The 20292-nt window shown below is 42.8% G+C and overlaps 1 pseudogene; it reads right to left on the reverse strand.

The window, feature by feature from the left end:
- Positions 1–1250: 1250 nt before the first annotated feature.
- Positions 1251–2911, reverse strand: LOC133783370 (putative disease resistance RPP13-like protein 1; annotated as a pseudogene).
- Between the last annotated feature and the right edge of the window lie 17381 nt (positions 2912–20292).

Here is a 20292-nt window from a genome sequence, read left to right on the forward strand (position 1 = left end):
ACTCATTTTCCTTCCTAATTGCATAAAGATCTGACTGTAATCAGTTGCCAGAATTTTCTCAGATATTTGTTCGAAGCTCTCATGGATGCCTGTATGGAGCCTATATGTATGCCTGCCTTCCTACTTGTTTTTTCTTAGCTTAGAAAACATTATGCTTCTCTTTCAGTTGAGTAAGAAATGGTCTCAAAATACCACTTTCAGAGAAGCAATGCACTTGTTTTACCTGAACACTATCTCATCTACAATTGCATAGTTGCTCCTTTCAATATTCAATATATTCAGTCAGTCCACTTTTGTTGAATTCTCCAGTACTAGAGCTAGATACACCATCAATATCAACATCCCTGGACCTTCTCAAAGAGGCATCTATAGCCTTTGTGTTAAGATATTCTGTTGTTTTGTTTCAGTCAATTGAGGTTTAATTTCGGGTGAGAAACTAGAAGGAAAAGAGGACTGCAATAAGGTAAGTTTATGATGGATGTGTTACCCAATTTGGCAAGCTTGTACCTTTATAACCTCTGATTTTGAGTTCCTTTAAATTTACATGTGGTTGGAGTGCATCAAGAACTTCTCTTTCCTTTGTTGAGCTATCTGCCTCACCATTCCAATCAAGAATGAGCTCATTGAGATACTTTTTGTTCTTCAAATTGCCTTCCAAAACATCACTCACTTCTCTAACATGCTCAAGCCCTGAAATCTCCAAGCTTCCATGCAGATTGTCAAACTTGCCCAACTCTTTGATCCTGGACCCATCATTTTTACACAGAACAAAATTACTTAACGTCTGAAGATTTATCATATTACAAATCTTCGGTGGCATCTCTTTTAGAGGAGTCCATCTTGTCATAAGATGACGCAGGTTGACTAACTTGGAAATGTTGGTAGGCAATTGTGTGAGATTTTTACAACTTGACAATAAGAGTGTTTCCAAATTGTACAATCCACAAACTGAATGAGGTAATTCTTTAACTTTCGTGCCAGACACATCCAAATACCTGAGATGTTTTAAATTGCCAATTGAATCAGGCAAGTCTGTGATACATGATTGTGACAAAGAAAGTGATCTTAGGCATCCTCCATCCTTCAGCACAATTTCAAGCTTTAATTGTGTATTCTCCCATGGATTTGTATTTTGCAATGGTAAAGCTAACAAGGTGCGCAAATACTTCACTCTAGAAAAGTTGTCAAATTCTACTGTATCTTTTAAGTCTTTCATGTATGATAGATGGCGTGTCTTGCTACCATTTAGCTTGTGGAAGTCATTACAACTATCATAAATAGAACAACACTGACCTGATACATACATAGGTAGATCATGCATAAGATCGTGCATAGAAAGAGAACGATCCCTTGTGTTTCTTTGAAAAAATGATCTTGCTATTAACGCATTCAAGTACTCTTTTCCAACATCTTCAATTCTTTGTCCAGATTGAGATTTCAAAAGACCTTCTGCCATCCATATTAAGATTACTCTTTCTCTATCAACATCACCAAATTCGTAATCTTTGGGAAATATCGAGAGAGAAAAGAAAAACATGGCTTCAAATGAGGAGGCAGATATCGATAGCTCAACCACAAAGCTGGAACAATTCCTATGTCGCGGCAATTGGACAACTCCCAAATATCACTTTGCAGTACATGTCTCCATTCTTCACTAGTGGACATAGATCGTAAAAGTCCAGCCATCGATTTTACAGCCAAAGGAAGACCCTTGCACTTTTTTACAATTTGCTTCCGATTTCTTCCATGTCTTGATATACCTCATTGGAGCCTATAGTACCAAAGACGTGTTCTGCAAACAACTTCCAACAATTTTCATAAGATATTTCTTTAAGCTCGTAAGGCTGAACATGCCTCGTCCTCATCATCAAAGCAATATCTTCGTTACGCGTGGTCACAATGATCTTACTTCCTTGATCGCCAGATTGAAAAGAGCTTTTCAAAGAGTCCCACAACAAATAATTTTCATTCCATACATCATCGAGAACAAAAAGAAACTTCTTCCCTATCAAAGCATTTTTCAATTCATTTTGAAGTTGATATAGCTCCTTTGCTTCGCAACTTGTTTTAGTGATTGCCTCTAAAATAAGTTTAGTTATTTTCAAAACATCAAAATCTTCGGAGATAGTCACCCACACTTTCAAGTCAAAGTGTTGATTGACAGTGGTATCGTCATATACACTTTGAGTAAGTGTAGTTTTGCCAATACCAGCCATCCCTATTATAGGAATTACGACAATCCTATGGTCACCAACATCATCACACAATACTCGCTTAACAAGAGCATATTTATCGTTCTCCCTTCCATAAACCTTAGAATCATCTAACAAAGGTGCAGGTGATCTATGTAATGTTGTTTTCATCTCAACTTTTTTCAAACCAAGGTGCTCTGTTTGGTCTAAGAGATTCTTTAATGTACTAGTGATCCCTTCTATTTCAGATTTCACAGCTATTTCAAATGAATTATAAATTCTTTTGAAAAAGTTCAAGGACTTACTTGCTGTGCTTTCAGATTCATCTTTCTCCATCTTGAGTCGCAGGGCTTCAGTGTTGATCTTGTCCATCACATGGTCTGCTTCATAAATTACTTCTTTGAGATCTTCAAGCCACTTCTTCACATTCTTGTCTCCAAGTTGTTTCTCCTCGGCATCGTTGAGTAGAACATTAGCGGACAGCAACACAGTCTTCAAGTTTTGGAGAATGGCTTCCTTTCCTTGAAAGAAGTCAGTGACCTCTTGAGAATCAAGCCTATCAAAGAGGACATTGAACAAAGCAGAGAGAAGAGCTCCCCCCACCATTAAGTCAGCCATGGTTTCTGTTCTTGAGAGAGAGAGAGAGAGAGAGATGATAGAGAGAGAGAGAGAGAGAGAGAGAAAGAAGTAGTGTATGGTAAAGAAGGTTAGAACAAAAAGGAGTAGTGGAAGTATAAGAGAAGTGTTTATGTTTTTGTTTTGAACAGTTTACGCGTTTCCAAGAAAAAGTGATCCAATAATTAATTCATTGAACAGTTTACGCATTTCGAAGAAAAAGTGATCCAATAATTCATTGGAAATTATTACATTGAACAGTTTACGCGTTTGTATGTCTACACCATGACTTTTCCTTAAAAAAAAAAATATTTTCTTTTGAATAATGCCACCACAGTGATAGTGATGGAAGAAATGCTTTTTAGGAGTGTTTCAGTGAGTCTATCATGGTTTCCATATTAAATCAATAAAGCACTAACCGATAAAGCTTTTATTAACTATAAAAAATAAATAAATAAAAACACACTCACAGAACCGAAAATAAGACATCCAATTATTTCATATATGACAACTTTATATTTTAAGAATTAATACATGTGAATATTATTATTATATCAAATGATTCCCTTCCTTTAACATTTTTTTTTTTTTTGCATGGAACCTTAGGAATATTGTTTAATTGGGGTCTTTCTATTTTCTATAAATATATATACTAGGTATAAGCACACACAATGCACGTTTATTTAGTTTTATATAAAAATTATTATATTTTTAATTTAAATACATAAACAATGTCATATATTATAAAAGAATATCACATACATATTTTAAAAAAATTAAGCCAAAACATTGTTTATAGTCTTAAAACAAATCAATAATATCATAATTTTTATTTAAAAATATCGTTAAACCAAAAATCAGTTAGATACACATTTTTTACATATAAAAATATGATGCATTCTAAATTTAAAGTAAATTATTTGATGTTGTTTATTAGTTTTGAATTTAGTGCTCATAATAATTTAAATTTTGGTATTTTTTATGTTTTAATTTATATATTATATATGGTAATTTTATTCTTAAGATTAAATACTTTTATTTCTAATTTTCTTTTAGAAAAAATATTCAATATAATAAAATATTAAGAAATTCTAAATTAAAAGTATGAATTTAAAATTGATTTATCAAATATTAATTTAAATTCTAATAAATATTAATTTAAAAAGTTCATTTGATCAAATTTTAATTATCTAATTAAAATTAACTTAAAAAATATAAAATTTATATATAAATATGTATTATTCTATTAATGGCTAGAACAATTAAAATAAGTAATTTCTCGTTAAAAAACTAAAGGACAAAATGAGAAATATGTATATTTATGTTTTATGCCACTATTATATATATATATGTTTGGATAAACAAAATATATTAAGTGTGACAAAATAAATAATTAATAAAAGAAAGAAAAATGAATAAATTTAAATACATAAATATATTTTGGTTATAATTTTTAAAACTTAATTTTAATATGAAATTTAAAAATACATGATGCAAAATTATTATTGTTTATGTTACACCCAGATTTCGAGCTATGTTAAATATGACCTCGAAATTTGGATTCGCAAACAAGTGGACTCATAAGGTTGGAAATATGCTCCAGGATTAAATATCGAGCCTGCAGGACATGGACGACCTCGAATATGGTGACCTCGGAGTGTTCATGATCTCGAAAAGGTAGCTCCGGAGACGCATCCATTTTCAAGGATGACCCCGGATCAGAGGTCCCGAGCTCGATGCACATACGATCTCGAAAGCCACGTGACCTCGGGAGATGTCTCTAGCTCGAAAGATGACGGGAAACCTGGGAAGCTAAAGCCTTAGAGATACATGATAACCACCCTGAATATCTATAAGTATTGTAAATACGAGATGTAATCCTCATTTATTATTGTAAATCCCCTAGAATCGTGGGATATTATTTGGTCAGTTATACGTCCCCTGGTCTTCAGGGGACGTTTCCTTTTATATCTGATTATAGGCATTTAAAGCCATTTATTTTATTCACAAAAAGAGTAGCTACCCAAAATATGTGGGATAGTATTCTGCAGTCTTCTCTATAAATAGAGAGGCCATGCACCATTGTAAGGGACCGAAATTCTAAACCTTGAGAGAAAACTCTGGAGAATTCATGCTTAAGAATTTTCAGAGATAATCTTGAGTTTAATAACAAAGACTCGTGGACTAGGCAGATTTAACTGCTGAACCACGTAAAAATCGTGTGTTTGTATTGTCTTATTTCAATTGGCCATTATCAGTTATTGTTTATGTGCTCTTCTTTCACTGTTTGACGAAAAATGGCGTCAATAGTTTGGTGCTTTCATTGAGAGCCTTAAGCATTCATCCCTGAAAAGGTCATGGCCACCAACAATCAGAACACACCTGAAGAAAATTACCCAAGACGTCCTGGAAAACAACCAATGGAGAACCCGGATGTTGAGAAGAGGAGTGGGTCTTCTGATTCCCGGGGACCACCGCCTCCACCAAGGGATGAGGATATGTACAACAATCCGGAGCGGTACGTTCCTATTGTGGAACTTGAAAACCGGCAACTGAAGCAGCTGTTGGTAGAGGCCAACAAACAGAATGAGGAGTTGACAAGGATAGCCGCAGAGGCGCAGGTGGCTCAGCCCCCGCCTCCGCGTGAAAACCAAGTCCCTCCTCCAAGGGACGTGCATGTTCCTCCCCGAAGGCCCCGCGGGCGTCCACGAAAGGATGCTGCCACAAGGAGGCTAACTCAACCTCCGGCACCAGCAGAGCCATCCGCTCCACCTAGGCCCCAGAGGAATACTCGAGCTCGGGTCCCACCTAACCCGCCTGTGGAAGTGCCTGCAGGAGCTGAGAATAACCGAACCCCTGCAGAGGCTCGGACTCAGGTACCTGGGAGCGCACCAAATGCGACTGACCCATCTCGGGCAAATTCTGGACCCTCTAGGCCGCGACAAGGGTGGCAGCCACCGTCGCCTATACGGTTCCCTCCGTCACCCATAAGATATCCTTCGCCACCCCGCAGAAACGCTCAACCTGTTCGAGATCAGGATCAAGGGCGTGCGGGGGAGAGACAAGGAAACAGAGAGACTTTCCAGGAGCGGAGAGGCGCTCCATCTGAGAGAAGTCAGACGTCTCGGTCTCGCACTGCGAAGACGAGACGACGTGGGAAGAATCCATCGCGAAATAATCGAGCAATGAGTTTCACCAGTGATGAGTCCGGAGAGACCAGGTCCGTCAGTAAACACAACCGAGGTCGTAAGAATACTGGAAGTCGCAAGAATCGTCCCGACCTGCGAAATCACCTGAACCAGAGTCGGGGTAATGGAGATCAAACAAATTCGGACCTGAGGGATCGTTTGAATAAGCGTAGAGATCCATTGCGAAGACGTTTGCCTGGAATCACTATCAATGACAATCAATTCCAGGCAGTACCTTCAACTGACCCAGTTCAAGAAAGAATCGATCAGCTCGAAAGAGCCTTTAGGCTTTTAAAGAATGAACGAGGAAATGGTCGATATGAGGACTCTGATGAGGAGCTCGAGCCGTTTTCTCCTCATATTTCTGACACTCAATTTCCTCAAGGGTTTCGGATTCCTCACGTCCCTACGTTTGAAGGAAAGACCGACCCGTGTAGTCACCTGAGCACGTTCAACACAATCATGAGAGCCAGTAATGTGGGTTACGAGCTCAGGTGCATGTTGTTCCCAACATCATTGGCAGGACCTGCCAAAAGTTGGTTCGAAAAGTATAAGAGACACTCAATAACCTCATGGGAGCAGTTGTCTAGAGACTTTAAGAAGCAGTTCCGAGCAATGATGGGAGTCAGGCCAGAAGCATCCACCTTAACTAACGTCCGGCAGCAACCGGGCGAAACGCTGAAGAGTTACTTAACAAGATTCAATCTGGAAGTAGCCCGAGCTCGAGATGTGGATGACAGCGGACACCTCATGGCTATCCGAGCTAGCGTATTACCGGGAAGTGCCCTTTGGGACGACATGCAAGGGAAACCGGTAAGGTCAATAACCGAGTTTAACAGACGAGCGCAGAGGTTTGTCAATGTAGAGGAAGCGAGGTCGACGCTCAAAGCGACCTCCCAGTTCGAAACTACAACGATAAACATCAACTCTGCCTCAACCTCGGCTGACCCAGCAGCTCCACAGCCTACCTCGGAGAATCCCTCCAAGAGGAAAAAGAACGAAGGAAATAACCCTGAGGCTGAGGGAGGAAAGAAAAAGAAAGGGGAGAGGTATTTCTCCGTGTAAGGTATACACCGAGCTCAATGAGTCTCGGGAGAGCATATACCTGGCTAATGAAAACCAGGTCCCCTTTAGGCGTCCGGACCCGATGAGAAATCAAAAGTCCAAGAGGGATTCCAGTAAGTATTGCCGGTTCCACAAAGACACCGGGCATACAACTGATGAATGTCGGCAATTGAAGGACGAGATCGAAGGGTTGATCTCGAGAGGTTACTTCCGACAGTATGTCAAAAACCAGAGTACTGGACAGACTGCCGCGAGCCAGAGAGTAGCCACGCCTCTGACGACACAAAACAACAACTCCCGAGCTCGGGAAGAAGACAGGCCCCCGCCGATAGATGGAGAGGATGTAATAACCATCTCAGGAGGGCCTCATCTCGCAGGAGGGGGCAGGAATGCCCAAAAGTGATATGTTAATGAGCTGAAGACAGGGGACGGGTCTCCTTATGAACCCGAACCTAGGGCACCAAAAAGCCAAAGGATTGAGACACAACCAATAACCTTCACCGAGGAAGACGCCTCCCATGTCCAGTTCCCTCATCATGATTCGCTGGTCATTACTCTTCAGCTGGCCAATAAAAGGGTTCACCGAGTTCTCATAGATAATGGGAGCTCAGTCAACATCCTTTATAAAGCAACCCTCGAGAAGATGGGACTCTCCCTTCACGACCTGAAAGCATGTGCAACAACTTTGTACGGCTTTTCAGGAGAAGGAACTGCCTGTATGGGATCCATTGAGCTCCCCGTGACCTTGGGAGACTATCCAGTCTCGGTGACCAAGATAATGGAGTTCGTGGTAGTAGATTTACCATCTGCCTACAATGTGCTGCTCGGGAGACCCGCCCTGGTCGGGTTGGGGGCAGTTTCATCAGTAAGGCACCTGGCCCTTAAGTTCCCGACCTCTAGCGGAGTCGGAACATTAAAAGGAGACCAATTGGCAGGGAGGGAATGCTATAGCATCTCCTGGAGGGGAAAGAAACAAACGAGCGCTCAAGCACTCGTTATCATACAAAACAAAGACGGAATGGTCTTAGAAATTGACGAGGAGATTGATCCGAGAATTGAGGAGAAAGTTGACCTCAAACCTTTAGAGGAGCTCGAAGAAGTTCAGCTCGAGGCAGCTGATTCCTTGAAAAAGGTAAAAGTCGGAAAACACCTCCCAGATGAGACAAAATAGCAATTAATTTGCTTTCTGAAGGAAAACCAGGATGTCTTCGTGTGGTCACACTCAGACATGGTGGGGATAAGCCCGAATGTAGCGAGCCACGCACTAAACATAGACAAAAGCTTCCCCCCGAAGCAACAAAAGCGAAGACAGCTGGACGAAGACAGAAAGAAAGCATTAAAGGAGGAAGTTGACAGGTTAAAAGCAAACCATTTCATTAGGGATGCCTTTTACCCTGACTGGGTAGCCAATCCGATGTTGGTCCCAAAGCCCAATGGGATGTGGAGAACCTGTATTGACTACTCAGATCTCAACAAAGCTTGCCCAAAAGACTGTTTTCCGCTGCCAAGGATTGACCAGCTCGTGGATGCCATGGCGGGGCATGGCCTGATGTCATTCATGGATGCCTATTCTGGATATAACCAGATACCCATGCATGCCCCCGACCAAGAACATACGAGTTTCATCACAGATAAAGGGCTGTACTGCTATAATGTCATGCCATTCGGGCTCAAGAATGCTGGCGCCACATACCAGCGGCTCGTAAACATGATGTTTTCGGAACAAATAGGGAACAACATGGAAGTTTATGTTGATGACATGCTTGTCAAGTCTCAGCTTAACAAGAACCATGTTGATGACCTCAAAGAGTGCTTCGGCGTGCTCAGGAAGTATAACATGAAGCTGAATCCTCAAAAGTGCACTTTTGGGGTATCTTCTGGAAAATTTCTGGGCTTTATTGTAAACTCTCGTGGAATCGAGGCTAATCCCGACAAGATTAAGGCCCTGATTGACATGCCCTCACCTCGAAGGCACAAAGATGTCCAAATTCTGACTGACAGGATGGCAGCCCTAAGCAGATTCATCTTGAAATCTACGGATCGTGGTCTCCCATTTTTTAACTTACTGAGAGGAGGTAAGAAGTTTGAATGGACAGAGGAATGCGAGCTAGCCTTTCAGGAGTTCAAAAAGCACCTTGCAGAACCACCCATCCTGTCAAAGCCTGAAACGGGAGAAGTGTTGTACCTATACCTTTCAACAACCGAACATGCAATAAGCGCAGTGCTCGTTCGAGAAGAAGATAGGGTGCAAAAACCCGTCTACTACATCAGTAAAAGATTACTGGGGGCAGAGTCAAGATACCCATTGATGGAGAAACTCGCGCTCAGTTTGATTCATTCATCTCGTAAGCTCCGCCCCTACTTTCAGGCACATCCCATCCATGTATTGACTGATCAACCACTTAGGCAAGTCCTGTCTAAACCAGAAGCTTCAGGTCGACTTCTTAAATGGGCTGTTGAGCTCGGACAGTTCGAGATCACCTACCACCCGAGAACGACCATTAAGGCACAGGCATTGGCGGACTTTATAGTGGAATGTACTGGTATAGCCGACGACGAGGTAATAACCACGGCCCACGAACTGTGGAAACTTTACGTCGACGGCTCGTCAAAGGAAAATGGAGCGGGGGCAGGGGTCATTTTGATTACCCCCGCAGGGAGTAGATTTCATTCTGCCCTTAGATTTGGCTTCAAAGCGTCGAATAATGAGGCCGAATACGAGGCTTTGCTCGCAGGACTACGTATAGCTAAGGAGCTCAAAGCTAAAGCTATACATTGCTACAGTGACTCCCAGCTAGTGGTTAATCAAATCTTGGGTGAATACCAGGCTCGCGGCACGAGAATGGCAGCTTATCTAGAGAAGGCAAAATCAGCGTTAGAGTGTTTCGAATTCTATACAATCGAACAGGTTCCCCGCGAGCAGAATTCACATGCAGATGCCTTAGCTCGACTCGCTACGTCCGCCGAAAATGAAGAGCTGAATGTCATACCCATAGAACACCTATCAGCGCCTAGCATTAACGAGCCAGAAGAGGAGGATGTGTGTATGATCGAAACAGAGCCGACCTGGATGACCTCGATAGTTGATTATCTCAAAAATGGAGTTCTTCCAAAAGATCGGAACCAAGCTCGAAAGTTGATGTATCAACTTCCCCGTTACACAATTTTGGATGGAAGGCTGTACTGAAGGGGATACTCCATGCCATTACTCAGGTGCGTAACCCCTCCCGAGGCTAAGAAAATCATTGAAGAAATTCATGAAGGGTTCTGCGGAGATCACACTGGGGGGCACAGCCTGTCCAAGAAGATCATACGCCAGGGATATTTCTGGCCAACCATTAAAGCGGATTCTTTCGAGTATGTGAAGAAGTGCGACAAATGCCAGAGATTCGCCACGATACCTCGAGCCCCACCATCCGAGCTGACCATGTTGACGTCCCCATGGCCTTTCCCGGTGTGGGGGATCGACCTCATAGGCTCTCTCCCGACTGGCAAAGGCGGAGTGAAATATGCTGTAGTCACCGTGGATTACTTCACAAAATGGACGGAGGCTGAACCGTTGGCAACTATAACCTCAAAGAAGATCCTTGATTTCATTGTAAAAAACATCGTGTGCCGATACGGAGTGCCGAGGAAGATCGTATCCGACAACGGAACCCAGTTCGATTGCGACCTATTCACCAATTTTTGTGAAAAGAACGGTATAATAAAGAGTTTTTCATCAGTGGCTCACCCTCAAGCGAATGGCCAGGTTGAAGCTGTGAACAAAACTCTCAAGAGTTCTCTAAAGAAAAAGTTGGAGGAAGCAAAGGGACGGTGGCCCGAAGAGTTGCCCCAAGTCCTTTGGGGATACAGGACCACGACTCGAACCTCAACAGGACATACCCCGTTCTATCTAGCATACAGCTGCGAGGCAATGTTGCCCATAGAAGTCGAAATCCCAACGATCCGAACTCAGATTTACGACCAAAAGTTCAAACCATACTCAGCTCGAGGAAACCTTAGACTTGATTGAAGAAAAAAGAGAAGAGGCTCAGCTGAGAAACGCTGCCTACCAGCAACGAACCACCAGGTATTTCAACAAGAGGGTTCGAGGTCAAAAATTCGGAATGGGAGATCTGGTGCTAAGACGCGTATTCTTGGCAACTCGAGATCCGGCATCTGGAGTACTCGGGCCGAACTGGGAAGGACCATACCAGATAAAGTCAGTCATCCGACCTGGTGTGTACAAACTTGCGAGATTGGACGGGAGCCTAGTACCGCGAGCATGGAATGGCGAACACCTTAGACCTTACTATCAGTAGTGTAGGAAAAGTGTTGCCTGTAACCATGAGTTTCTATTTGTGTTAGTTTGTTTTTCTTTGAATGTCATCAAATAAAAGATCCATTTCGTTCAAATATCTTATTTCTTTTTATTTTTGCAATCTCTCTTAATTTAATAACCTATGGTCACACTCATAGGATATTAAGGGGGCATCATTGGTACATATACCATCAGCTTAAAAAATAAAATAACATATTCAAAGATATATAAAGTATTTGGATAAAACCAAATACGCGAGCTTAGATAGTTCGGACATAACCAAATTATCAAAAATATATAAAGTATTTGGATATAACCAAATACGCGAGCTGAGATAGTTCGGACATAACCGAATTATCAAAAACCGAAAACGTTTGGAGTTAACCAGATGTGCAAACTTAACAGGTTTGGAACAAACCAGCCAAAAGAAAAAACTAATTGATGGTAAGTAGGAACCTAAACCTATTCCAAGATAAGTCGAAATCGAGGCTGGAATATCTTAAAGAAAATAGTTTCCAACTCTTAATCTTGGAGCAAAAACCGAGGATGAGAAAAAGTGACTAAGAAAAAAAGATATAACCAAATCATTCACATTACATGCCATATAAGTACTTTCGGGTTCATGGTTGAAGTAATATCCAACTTTGAAAAATAACGAGGTCGGAAGCGGATAATTTGAACAAACTGTGCATGAATGCATTGAGCTTCGAACCAAAATCCACAATATGTTTGTATGAATAAATAAACATAAATGATTCACCCATAAAAATTTGTGCAAAATATTTCGAGCCAAGAAATGTAAAGCATATAGAAATAATATTTAAAGAAATTGTATCAGCCCCGAGGGCATAAAGTAAAATAATTACATAAATAAGGGGATGCAGCCCCAATGAATGGTGTCCCCGAGATCAGAGTCAAGGAAGAGGAGTCTCCTTGGCCTTCTCGGCATCAGCAGCATCGGATACCTCAGGGCGATTAGCATGGCTGTCCTCCTGAGCTCCCTCCGAAACGGCGTCCCGAGCAGCCTTTTCCTTCTCGAGCTGATCAGCCTTCTCCTTCTCGAGCTGCTCAACCTCTTCCTTCTCGAGCCGAGCATTCCACCTGTCAAGAAGAGTCGCCTCGTGAGGGCCTAAGAAGCTGGTGTCCAGATCTTCATTGTAGGCCCACATTCGGTACATGGCCGAATCAACCGCTTGATCCTTCTTCTCTTTGTACTTAGCGAGGATACGAGCTTTTTCACTTTCCATGATGTCAAAAGTGGCGGCCTTTTCCTCTTCAAGCTTCTTGTTGGTCTCCTGAAGCTGGGTGATCTCCTTCTTATGCCCCTCGAGCTCAGCTTTCAGCCTCCCGAGCTCGGTGGCCATGTCCTCACGTTCCTTGGCTCCTGCCTCAAGCTTCGCATTCGCTGCCTTCAGATCATCGTATGCTTTGAGCTGGAGATCCTTCGCCTCTTAAGCATGAGACTTGCTCGAGTGGATCTCATTGTTCAGCTTATAGTTGAGCTGGGCAGTGAAGGCAAGAGCCTGAAAAAGGAAGAAACCACCATTAGCTCCAGGTTAGTGTGATTATAGGCAGAAAAGGAAGGACTATAGAAGGATACTCACCGCGGCAGTATGCTCGATACTCTTCTCGTAGAGAACAGTGCAATCTCGGGTGTCATTTAAGCACTGCTATTGGGGAGCTTCGAGACTGCCATAGCTCTGGCCGATCCGGGACATAACATTCGAGATCAGCGTAGATCCATGGGACCCAGCGGCATTATCGACTGCGTATGCATCCATGTGGGTGGAAATTGATAGCTTCTGAGCTCGAGAAGCGGAAGACTTTCTAGAAGGCGGACCTAAGGATGGCTGAACCACCACAGGAGGTTGGGACTCAACCATAACAGAGGGGCCGACCAGCGAAGTTGGCGCCACGGCAGAGGCGACAACCTGCGAGGAAGGCGCCGTTGTGGAAGCGCCGGCCTGGGAAGTCGCCGCAACGATGGAACTCGAAACCGGCGGAGCAAGGGGAGGTGTTTTCTTGGACCTCTTGGAGCCCTTGCCCGGCTGGTCAGTCTTAAACGACCCCGCTCTAGGACGCTTGCTCCTCTTGGCGCCAGCACCATCGATGACGTTGTCGAGGTCGGAGTCCATCTTGCCTGCACAAGTCACAATGCAGAGTGAGTCAGTAAAAGAGAAGCATACAAATTGTCTCAGTATCACAGACATATAGAGTGATGATAGAAGAAACCTAACTGGAACTATCCCCCGAGCTCGAGCTTGGGGACCATGAAATTCCCCCGTCTTCAGAGGAGGCGGGGGGAGTGCCTTCCCTATATGTGGGCGATAACCTCGAAAGGTCCCTATAATCGTTGGTCCCATACTGAACAGCTATCCCGTTCCACACCTGGTCCGTGGTATACATGGTGTCGTATTTCCCGAGCCCACTATCAAACCTATGGACACAGTCATCTACCCAACTCCATATGTAGAAGTGGTATCTATCCTGTGGGCACGAGACTAACCTATTGGGCCTGTGTTTTAGTAAAGTGGGGGACCACATTCTCGAGGTAGGGAGGACTTTACCTTCACCCGAATCCGAGCTCGAGGCTTCATCATTAGCCTCATTCCCGGACAGTGGACTCCTTATGCGAACTGGAGGTGGCGGCCTCGTTTCTCTCCTCGGAGGAAGGGCGCCCGTGGATGGGGGGACCTGCTCCCAGTGTTCATATTTTTTAGTGGACCAGTCAAAGGTGGACTGGCCCTCCCCCAAAAGTCCGTACTTTCGGAGCTTATCCTCGTGTAAAAGGTATAAGAGAGACCTCCTGCCATATGGGAGTTGGAGCAGGGTCTCTCTATGCTCCTTCATTGTATCGTCAAGAGTGGGACACTGAAAATTGGCTGAAAGATAACATATTTCTACTAAGTACGGATCTAAGAGCTAAAATCTCGAGCACAGAAATAAAGATAACAAGAATACTTACGAATCCGCCTGAACGAGTAATGTCGAGACGGGGACAGACCATCTGTCCAGAAGAAGGCCTTTTTGAAATCAGGCGGATGATTGGGAAGATCTTCAAAGACCTTCTTCTCCTTGGGATAGCTCGAGAGGTAATAAAAGCCATCCCCTCCCCGAGCTCGGGAGGGGTTACTTTTTAGACAAAAGAGATACAAGATCTCTTGAGGCGAAGGTCCTTTCCACCCCATCTCGTGGTATAAGGACCTCAGGGCAGACAGTACCCTGTAAGAGTTGGTGTTGAGTTGGAACGGGGCCAACCCAACGAAATCCGTGAAGTCCTTGAAAAAAGACTTCAAGGGCAACAGAGCTCCTACCCTCATATGTTCCTGGCTCCAGGCCGCGTATTTCACACTGGCGTCGTGGCCCCCAGGGGCGAAGCAGCTTCGTTCGTGGTCGACCGGGGCTCGACACTTCAGGAGCCTGACAGGCTGAGGCCGTGGAAAGCCAGGATTTCAGTTATCTGTCTAGTAGTGTTGACCGAGCTCCAATAATGCTCGGCCTCAAATATTTCTCTCCTCGGCTGTGAGGAAGAGGGTTCCCCCATTAGTGAAAATTTGAGCTCTCCTAGATGGTATGCGACAGTAACCTTTAATGCAGGATTGAGAGGAATCGGCCTAGGTCCTGAATTGGGTTCCGGATAGAGAGCCTCCCGAAGAACTCTCCTCTTCCCCTCTATGACCTCGTCTATCTGACAGCGGTAGTGAGCTCGAATGTCCTCTTGCTCGCGCACAAGCTCGTATTCTCTTATCCGACGTTGATTCCGGGCGAACAGCGATTCTGGGCTCGGAGTTTTTGGCTCGTAAGGGATTGCCAGCAACGACCCCCACCGTCTTTCCAGATTCTATGACATCTAGCGAGAAAGAAAAAATGGTGAGGGCCATGCATGCAAGAGTTGCAAGCTCGAAGTTACGAGCTCGGGGGTTTAGGAGCAAAACAAGCCAAATATTAAGACCCTTATTGAAGAGTCAGGGCGTGCGTTCCACGGAAAAGAAAGGAGCGTGGATAATTTTTTGAAAATCCCGAAGATCAAGGGAAAAAAGAGTGGCGGTTAATCAGAAAAGGCATTCTTGGGTTTCGTGCATTTGTCAAAGGCAGGGTTTTTTACCTGAAAACTTAGTGTACAAGAAACATCGCCTAAAAATTTCAAAACCCAGAAAATTGGAGCCTCACTCAAATATGAAAACTGGGTATAAGCCAGTGATGTAAATCCAGTATGGAAGTCTAAAAGGCATAAGAGCCTATCGGATCAAAACCTCCTATCATATTATGCTAGGGATGTAAACTAGTATATACACATACACAGCAAGAACAGCATGAATAAAAACTGGCAAAATGGAAAACAAAGATTGCATACTTACACAATGATGGCGATTGCAGAGAGATTGTCGATTGAAGAAGAGGTTGCAAATAAGAACTCACAGACTCGAACAGACCAGGATTTCTTTGTTTCTTTGGCCGAGAAAACATGCACAAAATAGAAACTTTATAAAGAGGTCTCTGGTTTCGTTTTTCTTCTTTTCTTGCTTTTGGTGAACGAAGGTGTTGACCGCGTTTTTAGCCAACGACGTGAGAACGTCAAATACGACAAGCCTTCAAGAGAAATCAAAACGACAACAGACGGTATAAACAAGAAAAGTAAAGAACACAGGAGATTTTTATAGTGGTTCAGCCCCGATTGTCGGTAATAGCCTAATCCACTTAGAGTTGTGATTTATAAATCTATACCCAAGATCAGATGGACTGTGCCAACTGAGTTTCTTCAGTACAGATTGTGAAAATACAAGAATTCTCTCTAATTTCAGCACTTTCTCTCTCTAGAATAGACAGACCCAATTTTCTCTCTCTAGAAAGAAGAAGCAGAAGAAGCCCCTCTCTCATCTCATAAGCTCTCTATTTATAGAGATGGGATCCTCAACTGATATCCCCTTATAATAGGGATATTTTATTATATTTATTACATTTATATTACAAATAAACATTCAAAATTCAAAATGTAACAAATCCCCATTTGTGGGAAGAATGAGAGATTCCCGCGCATGTTGTTGAAGTTGTGTCTGACTTAGTCTCCTCTAGCTAGTTGGTCCACCTCCTACTCACTACCTATGCAAGTGCTGGTTGAACATGCATGGTGGTAGGATATGCATGGTGGTAGGTTGAACGTGCATGGTGGTAGGAGATGCACTTCTCTCCTCTAACATGCACTCTCCTCTAGCATGTCATGTTCTCCCTTGAACCAATCTCCTTGGCTTCTCCTCGGACCAAGGTGGTCCGAGGAAACCTCCTTGGCACCTCACCTTGAACAACATTGGGGCAACCTCACCTTGGACAACATTGAGGGAACCTCACCTTGGACAATATTGAGGCAACCTCACCTTGGACAATATTGAGGCAACCTCACCTTGGACAATATTGAGGCAACCTCACCTTGGACAACATTGAGGCAACCTTCTTTAGCATCTCCCAAACATGTCCGATCGAACATTGTATAGACTTTCCTTATGAAAGTCTAAGTCTCCATTCTCTTGCATGAGACTCCTCCTCCTTAGCTATTTACCTTGGACACGTTCGAGCCAACACTTAGAAAACCTTGGGAGGCTTGCCTCCTACACACCCTTGGGGTCTCCTAGGACCACACCCTCCTTGGGGTCTCCTAGGACCACACCCTCCTTGGAGTCTCCTAGGACCACATCCTCCTTGGAGTCTCCTAGGACCACACCCCTTAACTTCTCCTAGGAGGCACTCTCCTAGATGCATTCTCCTTAGCCTCCTAGGATGCATTCTCCAATTTTTGGGTATAACAGAAGGTAAAAATGAAGATGAAGAGTGGGGTCTCGTATATATAGATGGAAAAATGGGGATTAATCCGGGGCGTTGAATGGAACCCTTGCCATATCGGACGGATGGGGATCAACGACAAGATGGCGCCGAAAAGGTGTCAGACGGATGATCATGGGCATGTTTCCAAGGTACTCAAGTGCCAAAAATGGGCAATACCCAGCTGACGCGTGTCCATTTTCAAAAGTGTGACGGTACAGTTCTCGAAGAAAGTAGTTCAAAAGTTTCCTTGTCTTAGGATTCGAACAAATACTTTTGAGGGGGCAAGATGTTACACCCAGATTTCGAGCTATGTTAAATATGACCTCGAAATTTGGATTCGCAAACAAGTGGACTCATGAGGTTGGAAATATGCTCCAGGATTAAATATCGAGCCTGCAGGACATGGACGACCTCGAATATGGTGACCTCGGAGTGTTCATGATCTCGAAAAGGTAGCTCCGGAGACGCATCCATTTTCAAGGATGACCCCGGATCAGAGGTCTCGAGCTCGATGCACATACGATCTCGAAAACCACGTGACCTCGGGAGATGTCTCTAGCTCGAAAGATGACGGGAAACCTGGGAAGCTAAAGCCTTAGAGATACATGATAACCACCCTGAATATCTATAAGTATTGTAAATACGAGATGTAATCCTCATTTATTATTGTAAATCCCCTAGAATCATGGGATATTATTTGGTCAGTTATACGTCCCCTGGTCTTCAGGGGACGTTTCCTTTTATATCTGATTATAGGCATTTAAAGCCATTTATTTTATTCACAAAAAGAGTAGCTACCCAAAATATGTGGGATAGTATTCTGCAGTCTTCTCTATAAATAGAGAGGCCATGCACCATTGTAAGGGACCGAAATTCTGAACCTTGAGAGAAAACTCTGGAGAATTTATGCTTAAGAATTTTCAGAGATAATCTTGAGTTTAATAACAAAGACTCGTGGACTAGGCAGATTTAACTGCTGAACCACGTAAAAATCGTGTGTTTGTATTGTCTTATTTCAATTGGCCATTATCAGTTATTGTTTATGTGCTCTTCTTTCACTGTTTGACGAAAAACGGCGTCAACAGTTTATTTATTATTTTTTTATTTTCAATTTATTTACCTTATTTAGATAATTTTATTATTATTTTTTATTTTTTTAATTTATTTATCTTATTTAGATGACTTTAAAATTAACGGTATTAGAAAACAATAAAAAAATGTTAAATATAACGAAAACCAACTATTTCCAATTGTTGACTGTGTTTTTAGCCAACGACGTGAGAACGTCAATAACGACAAGCCTTCAAGAGAATGTAAACGACAACAGACAGTTTAATCAATGAAAGTAAATAACACAAGAGATTTTATAGTGGTTCAGCCCCAATCAGTCGGTAATAGCCTAATCCACTTAGAGATTTTATTACTCTATTCACACGCAAGATCAGATGAACCAGTGTCAACTGAGTTTCTTAAGTGTAAATATTCCAGAATACAAAAAAGGGGTTCTCTCAAGAAAAACACACTTTCTCTCTCTAGAACACAGACTAATTCTCAATTTGCCAAAAGTCCTTTTACGATCCCATCAACCCTCTATTTATAGGCTTGGGATCCTCAACTGATATCCCCTTCAGATAGGGATATTTTATTATTCATATTATATTTAAATTACAAGAAATATTTAAAATACAACAGATTCCTCAATTTGAGTGAGGAATGAGAGATTCCCGCGGTGCCCAGACCGATTCTTACTGAAGTCGTTTCCGGGAATTTGACGTAGTCTAGTTTGTTTGTTGATGATTATCGTCTTCTGACCAAGGTCCGAGCCACATGCATTGGCTCTCCTCGGACATGGTCCGAGCCAACCTCTTTGAGCATTCCTCGGACTAAGGTCCGAGCCAAGTCATTTGGCTCCTCGGACTAGGGTCCGAGCCAACCATCTTGGAAGCTCACCTCGGACATGGTCCGAGCCAAACATTTGGGAGGCTCTCCTCGGACATGGTCCGAGCCATTTACCTAAGGCTCTCCTCGAACATGGTCCGAGCCAAACATTTTAGAAGACTCTCCTCGGATATGGTCCGAGCCAAGCACTTGATTCCTCCAACTAAGGTTCGATCGGACCTTTTGTGGCCTCTCCTTGGCCAAGGTCTAAGTCCATCTCTTGGCATGCATGGGACCTCTCCTCGGACTTGGTCCGAGCCAACCACCTAGGAAGCCCACCTCGGATATGGTCCGAGCCAATCACCTAAGAGGTTCTCCTCAGACATGGTCCGAGCCAAGCATCTAGGGGCTCCTCAAACTAAGGTCCGATCGGACCTGTTGCGACTTTCCCTCGAGCCAAAGTCCAAACCCATCTTTTAATCTCCTTGGACTTGGGTTTGAACCAAACATTTGGGCTCCTCGGACTAGGGTCCGAGCCAAGCACACCTTAGCCCAAGTATTCTCCTCGGGTGTATTTGGCTTGACTATGGCATCTCTCAATATTCAACTGCTAACACTTTATATATCTTTATATATTGGTGTTGACTGTGTTATTTACTTTCATTGATTAAACTGTCTGTTGTCGTTTACATTCTCTTGAAGGCTTGTCGTTATTGACGTTCTCACGTCGTTGGCTAAAAACACAGTCAACACCAATATATAAAGATATATAAAGTGTTAGCAGCCAATGAGGTTGAATATAATTTGTAACATTTTCTTTCTCTATTTAATTTTCCATTGTTGCTACACTAAATAGGAACATGGTATATTTTGTTAAATCTTAGTCCTCTCCCATTTAGGATATAAATACCTAATAATTGTTTCAAGGCGAGGAATTCTCTTGCAATGAAATTTTACACAAAGAAAAGAAATATAAAATTAATTATTTATTGACTTTACAAAAATTATATTTCAAGTGATCTGAACATATAGAATTTGATCTTGTTCTCAGAAGCACAAAACATTGAATTTTGTATTATAATATTCAAACGTGTGAAGAATATGAATAGTATAGAAGAATTGTATTATAATATTCAAAGGGAAGCACCTGGCTTTGCTTATTAGGCAGCACTTGAATTTGGACTATACGTACGTACTGACCCAAACAAGTTGGTCCACAGCCTAATTACTAAGA

This window comes from Humulus lupulus, chromosome 6 (genome assembly GCF_963169125.1).
Source record: "Humulus lupulus chromosome 6, drHumLupu1.1, whole genome shotgun sequence".
In the NCBI taxonomy this organism is placed as follows: Eukaryota; Viridiplantae; Streptophyta; class Magnoliopsida; order Rosales; family Cannabaceae; genus Humulus; species Humulus lupulus.